Here is a 14,712-nt window from a genome sequence, read left to right on the forward strand (position 1 = left end):
GGTATTAAGAGGTGGATTAAGTCGGGTAAGTCCTCACTGAAGGTCCAGGTACCAAATGCACGGCCCGACACTTCTACTACTACTAATATATTGATATAAACAAATTTCAAATTTTGTTGTATAATGAATTTCTCCAGGCTGAACAACCACCATACAGAACACAAGCAGAGAAATGATGATGATGATCAGGTGATCAGGAATGTCTCTGTTCTCAGTCATGTTTACATCACTGACTTCCTCCGTCTCATCCACGTTAACCCCAGACTTCTTATCCCCTTCTTCCCTGCTTGTTGTTAGCTTTGTATGTATGTTTGTGGTGTGTGAGAGCCAGGAAGTGATAGAAAAGTGGGAGATTGAAAAAGCTGCGCAATGACAAGAAATAGGTCGATGGGCTAAAAACGGCGTGCAGTGAAAAGAATAAATATTGATCATGTCACCAAATAGATTTAAACTAAAGTAAAATCTACTTAACTACAGTAACAAAGTATTTGTACTTTATAACTTCTCATCTCTGTACAATACTACATATTCCAGGAACAATACTGCATAACCTAGAAGCATTATTAGCTATGTCAGAAACAATACTATCTATTCCAGGAACAATATTCTCCCAGAATCACTGCTAATTATCTCAGGAACATTACTATCTTAAGAGCTCTTATCCATCCCAGAAAGAATACTGCCTATTTTATTCAGAATACTTTCAGGAAAAACATTGCATACCCCAGGAACAATACTTCTTATCCCCGGAACAATAATTCCTATACCAAGAACAATACTACTTTTCCCAGGTTCAATGCTGCCCATCCCAGGAACACTACTACCTATCTCTGGAACATTCCTATATCAGGAGCACTCTTATCCATCCTAGTAAAAATAGCCCAGGAACAATACTACTTATCCCGGGAACAATACATGTTTTTAACAATACTTCCTATTTCAGGATCAATAATTTCTATACCAAGAACAATTCTACTTTTCCCAGGATCAATACTACCTATCTCAGGAACATCACTATCTTATCTGTCCTAGGAAGAATACTGCCTATTCCCAGAATAATACCATTTATATATATATATATATATATATATATATATATATATATATATATATATATATATATATATATATATATAGAATACTATACTAGTTTCCACATCTTCAGCTCTGCTACCTCCAGCTCCACCTCCTGTCTTTTACTCAATGCCACTGTCTCTAATCCATACAACATCTCAGGTCTCACCACAGTCATATAAACGTTCCCTTTCATTCTTGCAGATACCCTACAGATACCCTGTGTTATTGCATAGTTTAAAAATTAGTATTAACAACATGTATTATTTTTTAAACACTACTGCATAAAGAACATTACTGTCTATATTAGGAACAATGGTGTTTATCCCAGGAACAATATCTGTCAGTGAAACACTACTGCCTATCCAGAAAACACAACTTCCTCAGGGATACACATTCCCAGTAATTAACAGGTGGTTTTGAGGTTTTGTCCTCAAGAAACCTCTGACAAGCAGTGTATCTTACACATACTCTGGAGGGCGGCATTGTATAAGCTCTGAGAAACACAACAACCGCATCTCTCAAGGCCGAACTCGCCTGTTTGAACCCAAAGCCTGAGAAATATCTATTAGTAGACTCTGAAAATCTGCGTGCTTTGGTGTAGAAAACCAATGGTGACAGAACAGAAGTAAAACATTTCTATGGTATTTCGATTGCAAGAAATTATACTGCAAATTCAAGCCTTTTCTGCAGCAGTTTCCATGTGATTCCTCATCCAAAGTCCCATCAGGCCTGATCTTGCGGAGCTCAGCAGTTTTATAAAATGAAAGATCCGCGCTCAGCTATTAGTCAATGCTAGCCATTGAGACCTAAATGGATGAGCATTTCATTGTTGTACAGAATTGTCATATCAGTGGCCGCCAGAGACGGCAAAAGTACACACATCCTTCACTCAAGTAAAAGTACAGATACTTTAAAAGACTTGGTTAAAGTTAAAGTTCTGACTACACTTTTTCACTCAAGTTCCCTCGAGTAAAAAGGTTTGGGCTCGGACATGTACTTAAGTAAAGAGTAGCCTTTAATATGTTTTAGTGTCACGCTGAAAACTGGACCTCACATCATATTAAAATATTAATACAAAAGGATTTCAAAGTTTGTTACTTAATGAATGTATCCAGGCTGAACATCTATTATATAGAACACAAGCAGAGAGAAGATGATGATGATCAGGTGATCAGGAATGTCTCTGTTCTCGGTCATGTTTACATCACTGACTCCCTCTGTCACATCCTAATAACACCAGACATCTTGTTGCCTTCTGTCTGCTCATTGTGAGCTAGCCTACGTCTGTAGTGTGTGAGAACCAGGAAATGATACACCAGTGGCAGATTAAAAAAGCTGTGCAATGACAAGAAATAGGTTGATGGGTAAATTAGGGTAAAGTACTGATGCCAGAAAAAAAAACGTCCATCTCCTCTAATCGGATCTGCCCACGTCGTCCTGGCCTGCCTCTTGATGGGGTTCCCTTCGATTGGAGACCGTCACATCAACAGCCTGGGGATCCATGAAATTACAGATCAACACAGGAGATTTTGAGAATGGATTTGGACTGTACTTAATACCAACAGTCTGCTACAATGACTCAGAAATACAAGTTGCATATGATCACCATCACTGCAGACCTTTTGACCTTGCAACGTTTAGCTGTAATACATTCTCATTAGGGACAAACGTACAATTGTAAAGCACAATTTTAGTCGTTTTTTTATTACCGCATTATCTGAGTAAAGCTTCTTTGAGACAATGTTCATTGTTGGAAATAAAAAATGATAATAAAACAATAGCAGCAAGAGGGATTAGCCTGAACTGTCCGTGCCACCATCTCAGACTGTAATAAAAGCAATGACGACAGTGGACAATTACAATAATAAAAAAAATAAAATTATTAATAATACAATTTCAGATTACAATTTCTTTTTACTGTTTTTTTCTCAGCCCTAAAATAAACTCCTATGCTGCCGTAACTTTGTTCCTCCTTCTGTTTACACAGATATTCTGATTCATTTTCAGTGATGTAACCTTGGGTCGCTCGGTGTCCAAGTAGGATTTGCAGACCACTGTTTATCGCTCCTGATCCACTCCTGAATCACAGCCATCTAGCTTTTCAGCTCTGATGTCCCTGATGACCTTCTGTATAAGTGTACAAGTGTAGCACTCCAACCTCATGAAACACTAATCCTTGTTCTTCATTTTAGTTTCATAGTCACCCCAAGGGCAGCAGGAGGCTTTTAATAATACAATCTGCTCATTTAAGCTGTATGTTTCAGGGCTTTGGTTGGAGATCCAACACTGGTTTCCTGGCAGTTGGACAAACCGGTGCAACTCTAAAATAGCTTTTCTGTTTCCAATCAAACCTGACAATGTTAGATGGGAGAAAAAACTGCAACACTTGGTATGACCATACAATTTAGTGCCCATTTCACTGTTATAATATGAATAATAATTGTACTCTTCTGATTCATTAGATTTTGGAGTGTGCTTGTGGAGATTTGTGCTCATTCAACTGCAAAGGTGTTATTAAAAGTGAGCCAAGCAGGCCTGAGGCGCAGTCAGCGTTCCAATTCATCTAATAAGTTTTCAGTAGAGTTGAAACCAAATCTCTAAAGCTTTATAACAATCTATAGGATTTGGACCTTAATTGATTACTACAGTGGCTCAGGACCACAGGTTGCATTTAATTGCATTTAATCACTGCGCACCTTAACGATGATGGAACTGTAATGAATGGACATTTGGAGCCACCCAGATAAGGACGGGTTCCCGTTTGAATCTGGTTTCTCTCAAGGTTTCTTCCTCATGCCATCTCAAGGTAGTTTTTCCCTGCCCTGTTACCGGCTCGCTTATTAGGGATGAACTTACAATGATCAGGAACAAACTTATACAAACTTATACCTCACTCAAGATCTTCCACTCCAACCCAATGTAAACCATATCTTCATAGGGCTTCATTTGTGCACAAATGATAGATCTTCATTTGTGCACAAATGCATTGTCATGCTGGAACAGGTTTTGGGTCTCCTAGTTCACATGAAGGGAGAATTTAATGATACACATCCAAAAGTCATCGTATATGTTCCTGGTTTGGTTTCTCTTTATTTATGGGACTTTGTTTAGTTTTTGGAACTATCTAGTCATAGCTTTCATCGTATATGGTGGTAACAGTTTGGGGAAGAACCACACGTCTTCTTCTTCTTTCGGCCTCTCCCATTAGGGGTCACCACAGTGGATCATCTGTCTCCACACGCCCCTGTCCTCTACATCTGCCTCTGTCACACCAACTACCTGCATGTCTTCGCTCACCACATCCATAAACCTCCTCCATGGTCTTCCTCTTTTCCTCCTTTCTGGTGGCTCCATCCTCAGCATTCTCCTACCGATATACCCCATGTCCCTCCTCTGCACATGTCCAAACCAGCTCAATCTTTTAAGACATTAAGCTGTAATAACTGGTTTTAAGGTTTCCCAGTAAAAAAATAAACGCTCTTAGGATTTGTTCATTAGAACTAATTTAGTTCTAAAGAACTAGTTGTTCATTAGACCTGTTCATTAGTAATAATTATTCCAAATATTAGATTTATGTCAACACCAAAACATTTATTTACAACCTAATAACAAATTATTAGAGTCTGCAGTATTAAATCACCTCAACATTATTGTTGGTTCCCTGGTGGTCTAGTGGTTAGGATGCGGCGCTCTCACCGCTGAGGCCCGGGTTCGATCCCAGGTCAGGGAACCAACCCCAGCCATAAGGGTTGCACAAGCAAAATTTCTTATATTTAGACGGTTATTTGCGGTGGAAAAGTGCACCCTGGAAAAGTGAGGTGTCCCATTAATCTTTTTCATATAGTGTACACAATTTTTAAAGCCTAGCTAAATCTTTTCTATGTAAGTCAAAGAAAAGAATTGTACAGTAAACATCAGAGACCCTTTTGAGGATCTTCCCGAACACCTCCTCATCTCGAGTGCATACATGCTAACGAGTCAAGTCAAGTCAAGTCAAGTTTATTTGTATAGCGCTTTTCACAACAGACATTGTCTCAAAGCAGCTTTACAGAAAACAACAGTGAAGGTGAATGGTGTGCGTTTGTCCCTGATGAGCAAGCCGTGGCGACAGTGGCAAGGAAAAACTCCCTTAGATGATATGAGGAAGAAACCTTGAGAGGAACCAGACTCAAAGGGGAACCCATCCTCATATGGGTGACATCAAGAGTTTGGTCATAAATCTTTCAACAATACAGAACAATTTGTGATCATCATAGATCCAGCATCAGCTTCTCCATGCCAGGGCCTTTAAACACTCGGCATCTACTTCTCCATGATCATCCATAGGTCCATAATCTTCACGAGGTGGGACGTGACTGGAGCTGGCCAAACCTCAGGATACCTCGGGATGGGGAGAGAAAGAGAAGCAGTGGAGAGGAATTAGCGTAGCTGCTGTTCATGATATTAACAGCACAAGTTGATAATGTGCATGTAATCATATATTCTGGAGCACAAGCTTGTGATGTGATGTGTGTTATGTGTAGGCTTTGCTAAAAAGATATGTTTTTAATCTACACTTAAACTGGGAGAGTGTATCTGAGCCCCGAACACTGTCAGGAAGACTATTCCAGAGTTTAGGAGCTAAATGTGAAAATGCTCTACCGCCTTTAGTGGACTTTGCTATTCTAGGAACTACTAGAAGCCCAGAGTTTTGAGATCTCAGGGAGCGTGACGGATTGTAGCGTGTTAAAAGACTGGATAGATACATGGGAGCCAAACCATTTAGTGCTTTATAAGTGAGTAGCAGTAGTTTGTAGTCTATTCGAAACTTAATAGGAAGCCAATGTAGGGACGATAAGATTGGGGTTATATGATCGTATTTTCTTGACCTAGTAAGAACTCTTGCTGCGGCATTCTGAACTAACTGAAGCTTGTTTATTAATGATGCAGGACATCCACCTAGTAATGCATTACAGTAGTCTATTCTAGAGGTCATAAACGCATGGACGAGCTTCTCTGCATCAGATATAGATAACATATTTCTTAGCTTAGAAATATTTCTAAGGTGAAAGAAGGCTGTTTTTGTAACTTGATTGATGTGATTTTTAAAAGATAAGTTGCTGTCTAAAATAACTCCCAGGTCTTTTACCGTTGAACTAGTAGTTACAGAACAACGTCTAAATGCAGGTTGAGATGCTGGAGCTTCTGTGTACTATTTTTTGGGCCGATGAGCAAAATCTCCGTTTTATCAGAATTTAATAGCAGAAAGTTATGGGTCATCCAATCGCTTATTTCTTCAACACACTCAGTTATGCGAGCTAATTGAGCTGTATCGCCTGGTTTGGATGAAATATATAGCTGGGTATCATCAGCATAACAATGGAAGCTAATTCCATGCCTTCTAATAATATTTCCTAATGGAAGCATGTATATTGTGAAAAGCAGGGGTCCTAGAACTGACCCTTGTGGCACGCCATAATTTACTAGCATTATCCTGGATAGCTCTCCATTTAAATCTACGAAATGGTAACGATTGGACAGGTAGGATTTAAACCAGCTTAATGCCTGTCCCTGAATACCGATGTAATTAAAACGAGCAACTGTGAAAGAAACACAAGACCCTACCGGATAGCACACGGGAAACCTGTAAGAGGATCCCTCAAGCGCCGATGCTTGTGTTGTGCTAATGAAGCTAGTTTCAGATAGCAGAAATAAGGAGGCTCATCCATTGAGAGGAAGCATGTGAGTGAGAAGACAGTGATATGTCTTTATTAACTAATACCACCACTCACACACACACACACACACACACACACACACACACACACACACACACACACACTATTTCGCATTCTCTTTATCTGCCTCTGTATAATGCCGCCAATGTGCAATTTGGCGCGAGAGATAGCAGAGAGTGGGAAGGATTTCTGAGTGACAGCAGGAGGGAAAAAATTTCCACACATGACCACGATCACTGATGGTTGATGTGGGTTTTGGTGTTTAGAAGGCACCACTTGGAAACTCACAAGCACCAGCTCAAGGCTTCATGTTTGACTGACAGCTTTTAATACTCCCATCTGGGGTTTTAGGTGCATCAAAATTTTCCAATTCCATTTCTTTTCAAACCTCTACAAAGTTCTGAGAATCTTCTTGCATGATTTCAGGGGGTTGGTTGCGCTGTTACACCTATGAACAATTTACACGCTATACTTGGTATTCAGCTGAATTAGAAGACGAGAACTTCTTGACATGTTAATATTGCAACCTACAATTTTCAGGATATTGTTTAAAAGGAAAATTTGGAGTGAAAAACTGCTGATGTTTTTGTTTAAAAACCAAATGTGCTTGCTGATTATGAACAGGGACAAGAGAGGGACTGAATCTTTCACACGGTCGCCTTAGTGAACATGCATTCGAGGACATTTCTGCTTTCCAGGCTGGTGTCTATGCAATTGTAGCAATTTAGCACCAGCAGTGTAATTTACTCAGACGTCAAAGTCACTTGTTAGTGCAAATTAATGCAATCGAAAGACAGGTATTAAATTAGCATAGACGTTTGGCACCGCTTTGTGTCATCTTTGCATCCGGCTTCATTCTCATTCAGCTAAAAGAATAGTATACACACATACGTCTATTCGAATAGATTGTGTTCATGTAATATTTCGAATGGAATATTTCTAATCGAATGTTTAAACTTGTTTTACTTCCTTTTATTAACATTATACTTATACAGTACTTATGCAGTACACTACATTTTTGTTTGTCTCTTTCAGATCCAAACTTGCCAATGCTTTCAAAATGATTAATTAAAATATAGTGTCCTCAGTGTCCTCTACCTCCTCCTTCTTCTTCAAAAATCCGGACATTTACATTTTCGCTTTGTGATTTTGCAGTAACTCATAAAATTTAGTACATCCCTCACAATACACCCTTCCCATGCCATATATAGAGGGAAAAATGGATTCCAACATTTACTGTGATTTTCTCAAGCAGAACATGATGCCCTCCCTTCAGAAACTGCTGAAACATAATCCAACATAATGGACACATGAGTGAAAGAGGTTCCCAGCAACAACCTGTGCAGCTCTGGGGAACTCTGGGTGTGTGTATATATATATATATATATATATATATATATATATATATATATATATATATATATATATATATATATATATATATATATGTGTGTGTGTGTGTGTGTGTGTGTGTGTGTGTGTTTCACTCTCAGATTTACTCTCAGATTTGATGTCTATTCAATGTTGTTTTTGTGTTGTCCTTGTTCCTTTCGTTGGTCCTTAATTTATTATTATTATTATTTTTTCCCACTCTGATTAAATGTTCTGCACTTGCATTCGCTTCATGCTTTTTTAAAGTGACAAATGCCACCAATGTAAACTTCTGTTAGGAGTGAATATAGTAGGAAAAGCAAATGCTAATTTCAGTTCTGCTGGAAGAGAAAGGTCTTCAGACTTTTAACACTCGTGATCAGTGAACATTTGATCCCCTTAACAATAGAAACTATAACAATTGTGTATTAGCAGGAAACACTTTTAGCATGTTGTGTGACTTCTGTCTCTGAAAGTTCAATTTTATAATTGGCTTTTATTAAAGATATACAGTTTCCATTTCCGTAATCCCACTTCCACAATTATTTGCACAAAAACGTAGAATTTTATTTTTGTACATGCTGCGATACTTTTTGTAGCTAATTTAGTTGGAAGTATTTCACAAAATCTGAGCAAACCTAGAGAAGTAAAATTAGACGCAACAAACCTTTGGGTTTAAAAGAAGGAGGGCAGGAAAAAAGATAGAAAGTTCAAAAGAAATAAATTGACATAAAAATATTGTAGTAGGTACAAACTAGACAAATTTGACATTTTTGTGCAAATAATTGTGCAAGTGGGATTTAAAAAAATGAAAGCAGCAAAGGGTAGATTTTTAGCTGAGGCCTATTGTAAACATAAAGTGATGTAGCTGAGGTTGAAGAACTGTCAGTGCCTGCAGCCAAACACCAAGCTGAAACTGTTTTCCAACTGTTTCTGGGTCAAATGAGCTAATGTTCATATTCAACTATTAACAATGTTTTCTTTTTTAGGCCATGCCCATGTCTGGTTTGAATCCAATTACAGACAGGGATATTTGAAGCACTTAACACACACATATATACAGACACACACCTCCACCTCTGGGCTGTAATTTTCCATTAGGTGTCTAGAAGCTAGGATGAACCCCAGACCAACTAGACATGTACCCATATAGTATTGCAAAGCAAATTATGTGGTAGTAGTTTTGATTCAGGGTAAACCTTAGTCTGTGCAAGTTCCTGATTCTGAATCAGGCAAAAAGAGCCCCAGATCAGTGACAGTTGGTGTCACACCTTGAGAAACCATCCTTTTAACTACTCAACAGCAAACAAGCCCTGCATGATGTGCCAAAGATTTTAAATATTTATGTATCTGTCCATAAGACCTTCTTCCAGTCTTCATTAGGAGGTAATTCATGTCAGTTTCTTATTTTGCCATCATCAGCAATTGCTTTCTTCCTGCCACTCGACCTATTAAACCTGCAGCTCAAAGTCTTGTCTTCATAGTTGAAACTGAGCCTACTGCAACCAGTGTTAAGCTCTGCTTGGAGCTGTCCAATGAGCTGTCTGTCACATAAGCCATTGACTCTTAGAAGGTGTCTTCTGGCTTTTTCAGACTTCTTCCTGTCAGAGTTTCCTTCAGTTTCCAAGTGACATTTGATGGTATAAACTGACACCTTGGCTGCTCTACAATTTCTTTTAGGAAAAAAATGAACTTTTGTAAGACATATGTAATATGCTATAATGGTCTGTCTGGTTTTTCCTGTGTTAATTGCCTTTTCTCACCATTAGGAATGTAATATACTATTCCTGCAGTACAATACTTTCCAAATATTGCTTAAGTATGTGTAGTAACACAGTCTCTACCAGCACTGGTTTATACAGACAAAGGGTTTGTATGCAATTATCAGAAATTGAGACACCTGTAAAAATGGTAGGCATCAATATTCAGGGTTTAATTTTTTTACAAAAAAAAATTTTTTTTTTTTATGACCTAAAGATTTTTTTCACTTATGGCAGTTGACATCTTACCATTTAAGGTTATTCACTGGACTTAAATTACTACTTGAATTAAAAAAAGAACTGGAAAAACAGGGGTGTTCTAAGACTTTTCATCTGTTCTGCACCTACATTCATTTTGACTCCATTGCTACAGATGTAAATCAGATGCTTCTCAATAAAGTGAGAGACAAAGCATTGGAAAGCACTTAGCTATGGTAATAGATAAACTCCCTGGGATCAATAGGACATAATATTGTACTTACACAGGGCCTGATGAACATGGTGTAGAAAGTCTTTCTCATTTCTCACATCTCAATTCACACTTTAGGAAATAGGTTCATAAGTGATGGTGGACAGAATCAGACAATCTTAAAAAAAAAGCCATATGGATTGAGCTGTAGGAGGAGGAACATTTTCTAAAATAAAAAAAAAAAAAAAAGTTGATGGTGGTAATTCAACCGGCAAAACTCTACAGCCTTAAAGTGACTTACAACCGAAGGCTAGGGGCCTTACTCAGGGGCCCAGGAGTAGCAGCTTGGCGGTATAACTCAATCTTCTGATTAGAATGTACAATGTCTTTGCTACTGAGTTACCACTTTCCCTTACAACAGCAGGATATGTTATTGGAAAATAATGATGTGGTGGTGTGAAGCAGCCCGACATAAAAGAGTTTCTATCACGCTGATGCAGACTATTCATACATCACAGCAATTTCCCAATGATTACTCACTAATGATACACATACAGTAGATTATTATTATGAATAATTATTATTTATTCTGTTATTCTGTTATTGTTTAAGTGGAAGATACATCACTTTACCATTAACCGGCCGTGCACAAGAGCTACTGCAAGATTTCTGATCATGGAGTCCAAAGGTTAGTCAGAAGAGTAGCCCAAGAGCCAAGGATTTCTTAGAAGAACATGCAGAAAGACCTGCAACCGGTACAGTTGTTACACAGAGAACAATAGGCAATGCACTCCACCACTATGGCCTCCGTGAACACTAACCCTAGAAAGATCAATTGTGAAGGTAAAGGCATGAAGTTTCAAATGCATTTTCCTCAATAATAGAAACTTCTTAGGTGAGCCTTCCTTCTTGATTAGAAATCTTGCAAGGGGCTCCCCTTAATTACTGGATGATGGTAAAGTCATATTCCTTCCACTTGCATATAAGCAAGCTGTGGGTGCTTTATATGTGTCATATGTACATTACAGCAAAGTGAAATTCTTTCTTTGAGAAGCTGAGGTCAGCCATGATACGGCATCCCTGAAGCAATGAGGGTTAAGGGCCTTGCTCAAGGGCCCAAGAATGTCAGTTTGGCTATACTTCCTGGTTTTAATGACCCCCGTAGAGCTTACACGATCACCAAGGAGTTTGTCGGTGACTAATGCCAATATAATGTAGCACAACCATCTTGGCAGACCTCTTTGCCTCCACCCATCATGAGATGTTTGTATACTTGTATTCTGAGGTGGACAAGCATTTTTCTAAACCATGAAGATGCTCAAACCCAGCTCATTTAAATTTGAACAGGCAGGTGGTAAAGTAGAACTATTCAGGCCATGTCCACACTAATACGTAGGCTTCTAAAAATGTAGGCTTCTAAAAATGCATTATTTTGTCGTTGCTGCGACGTTTCAAAGAGCCGGAAAGTAAATAAAAGCCAGGCGGGGGGGAACGAAGCGGGTCGAAGCATCTAACGTTTTGCTTAGGTGAAGTACACAGACGTAAGCGTTTGCAGACTTTTCAGTGTGGATGAGCAACTTTTGTGAAATGAAAGTGTGGACACGGAGCCTTAACCACTAAACTACCACCTGTCCAGTGGTATAACAGAGATCTTGTATATTTAAGAGTATTGTAAAAGCAGTACAGCAAGGCTAAGGCATTTCATTACTACTATAAAAAACTATATCTCTGTTTTCAAATGTATTATTTATCAAATTGATCAAATTAATTAGTGTAGACGTATTCTTTAGTGAAATCATATGGTGCCTTAGCCTTGCTGTACTGCTTTTTCTCAGCATGTACAATTTACATTTACATTTACATTTGTAGCATTTAGCAGATGCCCTTATCCAAAGCGACGTACAAAAGTGTTTGGAGTCTCTAGCAATGAATAAATCTACACTGGTACGCAAGACTACGAACTTAATATAAATATAACTCTTGAATTCTACAAACTTGGAAAGTGCTAATTTAAGTGTTTCAGGAAGAGGAAGGTCTTCAACCTTCGCTTAAAGATAGCCAGGGACTCCGCTGTACGTACATCTAGGGGAGGTTCATTCCACCACCTCGGTGCCAGAACAGAGAAGAGCCTTGAAGTATACTTACCTCTCATTCTGAGAGAAGGTGGTACCAGTCGAGCAGTGCTGGAGGATCTCAGACAGCGTGGTGCAGTGCGAGATGTGATGAGGTCTCTGAGGTAAGATGGTGCTGGTCCATTTTTGGCCTTGCAGGCAAGCATCAGTGTTTTGAATCTGATACGTCCAGCTACTGGAAGCCAGTAAAGGAGTGTGGGAGAACTTGGGCAGATTAAACACAAGTCCTGCAGCTGCTTTTTTGATAATTTGCAGTGGATAATAGCGTTCAGAGGAAGACCCGCCAGCAGAGAGTTGCAGTAGTCCAGTCTCAAAATGACAAGAGACTGAACAAGCACCTGGGTAGCCTGTGCGGACAGAAATGGTCAATTCCTTCAGATGTTGTAGAGAAGATATCGACAAGAACAAGCCACATTAGCAACATGTGAGAAGAAGGACAGTTGATTGTCCATAGTTACCCCGAGGTTACGAGCAGTGGCTGAAGGGCATAGCAGAGAGTCATTAAGAGTTATTCGGAGATCTTGACATGGAGATAAATCACCTGGGTGACCAGCAGTTCTGTTTTGCTGGGGTTTAATTTTAGCTGATGAGCACTCATCCATGAAGATATGTCTGTCAAGCATGCCGAGATGTATATTTCATATATAGATTAATGAATACTCATGAATATACAAGATCTCTGTTATACCACTGGAGAGGTGGTAGTTCAATGTTTAAGGCTCTGAATTACTGATCAGAAGGTTGGGGATTTAAGCCCTCTATTGCCAAGCTGCCACAGTTGGGCTCTTGTGGAAGGCCCCTAACCCTCTGTGCTACAGGGGTGCTGTATAATGGCAGACTCCAGAAGGAATTTTACTCTGTAATGTACATGTGACAAGTAAAAACCACATTTACTTTGCTTTTTTATGGATTGTTATATTATGATTTTTATCTGTGCAACAGTTAATACTGATGTCTGGTCAAAATGGAGTGAAATTTCTTTTTTTCCCTCATGGTATAAGAAATTATTTATGCTTGTATGTTTGAAAAAATAATGCAATGTCTTATTTATTATTCTATCATTTTCTTTCACTTTTGGACAAAACTGCAATTCCAAGCGGAAAATTTAAAGGTAAAAAAAAAATGTTTGTTGTATTAACTGAGCTGTCAGAAGATAACTGTTCGGCTATTATAATACTAACAGGCATGCTTACTGTTAGAGCATGATGGAAAATCCCTCCATGGGGAATGGAATAACATTGTAAAGGAACATGCGGCTCTTTCCTATCACCAGGCCCCAAGGCCCAGGAGCTGATAAGAGTGTGAGAGGATGAGGTGGCTTCGGCCCTCAAGCCCATCTCATTATTAAAGAAAGCTCCGGTGGACAGCTTGCCGTGCTCATAAATCCTCATGGTTATCCTGGATCGGTGGACGAGCGAGAGACTGAGAGCCCCTGAGTAGGAGACGTGCACTTGCTCCTGCACTAAATCAACCTTCTAGATCTCACCCAAGCCTTCGTCTAATCTCCAGGCCCACAGAAAGGCACCAGGTGTAATAAAACTCCACGATGCTAGATGTCTTTCTTCAGGTCTCAGAACTTTCTTATTAACTCAAGACCTTTATTTCTCCAGCTGTTACAGATGTTAATAATGTATGCTGTGCTGCTGTGCACTGAAAGCTCCAAAAGCCTGGATGGATTAACCGAGTTATTCAACAGCCCTTATTGCTTTTATGGAGATCTAATGGAAATGAAACGCAATTTTTTTTAAACGTGAGGATAAGAAGTAATAAAAAATAATCAACAGCAAGGTGACGGAGTCACTGTTACCCCTCAGAAAGATTTCCCTGTAATGACTTATAAATCCTTGATTGTTTTATTCCTAACAACTCCCTTTTAGTGAAAACACATTCTTTTTTTCTTTTTCTATAATCCATTTATAGTTCAATTCTAGGTCAGGGGTCGTCTGCAGAACAGATCCATTCCTGCTAACACGTGCATTACACCAGCTTTAAAGTGCTCTGTTTCTCACCAGCTTTTCTTTTTCTTCCTCTTGTATTTAATTATTCAAAGAAATGTAGATAGTCACGTCACAGCAATAAAATAAAGCAAAGCCTAGAGAACCTTCCTGAAAACCTTCTGGAACTTCATTAAAGCTTTATTTAAATACAATAAAATTTAATTAAAGCATTTTTGACAATGGAGACACAAGTGAAACCCTTCACCATCAATAACTAGAAAAAATAATAAAATATCTATCTATCTATCT

Source organism: Silurus aristotelis, assembly GCF_946808225.1.
Source record: "Silurus aristotelis genome assembly, chromosome: 6".
Lineage (NCBI taxonomy): Eukaryota > Metazoa > Chordata > Actinopteri > Siluriformes > Siluridae > Silurus > Silurus aristotelis.